At 23.5% G+C, this 1,943-nt stretch overlaps 1 long non-coding RNA gene across 1 annotated transcript in view; it reads left to right on the forward strand.

The window, feature by feature from the left end:
• The first annotated feature begins 929 nt into the window (after positions 1-929).
• Positions 930-1,943, forward strand: part of LOC111712041 (uncharacterized) — a 1,754-nt gene continuing 740 nt past the window's right edge. The window contains exons 1-2 of the long non-coding RNA XR_002767372.1: positions 930-969; positions 1,145-1,218. This is a non-coding gene — a long non-coding RNA (uncharacterized LOC111712041). The remainder of the gene's footprint in view (positions 970-1,144; positions 1,219-1,943) is intronic.

Here is a 1,943-nt window from a genome sequence, read left to right on the forward strand (position 1 = left end):
ATATCAAAACTTAGTATTATTGAATATCAAAACTTATTATTATTAAAGAACAAAACTTATTTTAATTGAATATCAAAACTTATTATTATTGAATAACAAAACTTATTATTAAAGAACAAAACTTATTATCATTAAAGAACAAAACTTAGTATTATTGATTAACAAAACTTACTATTATTGAATATCAAAACTTACTATAATTGAATAACAAAACTTATTATTATTGAATATCAAAACTTACTATTATTGAATAACAAGACTTATTATTATTGAATATCAAAACTTAGTATTATTGAATAACAAAACTTATTTTTATTAAATAACCAAACTTATTATAATTAAGGAACAAAACTTATTACCATTTAATAACAAAACTTATTAATATTAAATAAAGAAACTTATTATTAAATAAAGACACCTATTATTATTAAATAAAGACACCTATTATTATTAAAAAACAAAACTTATCTATATCATAAAACTCCTTGCGCATATATAAATGTAAGCTATAGCTGGCCCAACGGGAAGGGAACCTTTGTGTAACATAGACTAAAAAAAATCGAAATTTTTTCTTTAAATGTTTTGAAAATACCACAGACAAACGCCGGGCACTTCAGCTATTATAAGATTAAATAAAAAGCTTTTTATAATTAAATAAAAAAATTACAATTTTGGTTTTCTATAACAGGAGAAAAGAATGTTAATGATGATAATAATGATGATTATTTTCAATTCGGAAAGCGGATAGCGTGTTGTTAATAATTGCAGAGACAATGATAAAAAATTGACAATTATAATTATTATGATGAAATGATAATAAAGATGATACTAATATTGATGATCAAAATAACAAGAATAATAATAATAAATATATTATCCTCTAGTATGTATGAAGAATATCAGCAGAGTTCAATATCTGATCAATATGATATGGAGCCTCCCCAAACCCAACGTAATGGTGGATCTCAGGTAACAACATTCATATTGTGTATATTCAGGGAAATGTATATTAACAACCCAGCAACCCCGCCAACTATACAATGTTCATATTGTACATATTGTGTATATTCAGGGCAATGTACTGCAATCCCAGCAACCCTATAACCAGTACAATGTTCATATTGTACATATTGTGTATATTCAGGGCAATGTATATCAGCAACCCCATCAACACAATGGAGTGTACGACACTTACAATCCTAGACATGATGAAAACAGGTTAACAACAAATATTAAATTTAATAAAACTTATTTTTATTTTTTTTTAAAACTTATTATGATTATTGAAATAAAAAACTTACAATTTTAACAATACAAATAACAAACTTAAAATAATTAATAATAAAACTTATTTTTATTAAAGAACAAAACTTATTAGTATTAAATGAAAACAACTTTATTTTATTGAATAATAACTTTTTATTAGTAAAAAACAAAACTTACTATTATTAAATAACAAAACTTATTATTTTTTAATATCAAAACTTAGTATTATTGAATATCAAAACTTATTATTATTTAAGAACAAAACTTATTTTAATTGAATATCAAAACTTATTATTATTGAATAACAAAACTTATTATTATTGAATAACAAAACTTACTATTATTAATACTAGTCTATAATGCACTTGTAAGGCCACATATTGAGTATGGAATTATAACATGGGGGGGTGTAAAAAATGCTAAACTACAGAAAATCAAGTCTTTGCAAAAAAGGGCAATTAGAGCAGTAAATAATAGTTCATTTAAGGCACATTCAGATCCAATATTTTTCAGATTAGAACTCCTAAATCTTGATGATACATATAAACTAGGTGTTCTATCTTTTATGCATAAATACTTTTATGAAAACCTTCCAGCTTCCTTCCAGGATATGTTTAATTCTTTAGCTGAACCAAATAGAACAAAATCATATAAACTTGAGCGAGTTCTCTTTAAAA

Source organism: Eurytemora carolleeae, unplaced genomic scaffold (genome assembly GCF_000591075.1).
Source record: "Eurytemora carolleeae unplaced genomic scaffold, Eaff_2.0 scaffold130, whole genome shotgun sequence".
NCBI classification, from domain to species: domain Eukaryota; kingdom Metazoa; phylum Arthropoda; class Copepoda; order Calanoida; family Temoridae; genus Eurytemora; species Eurytemora carolleeae.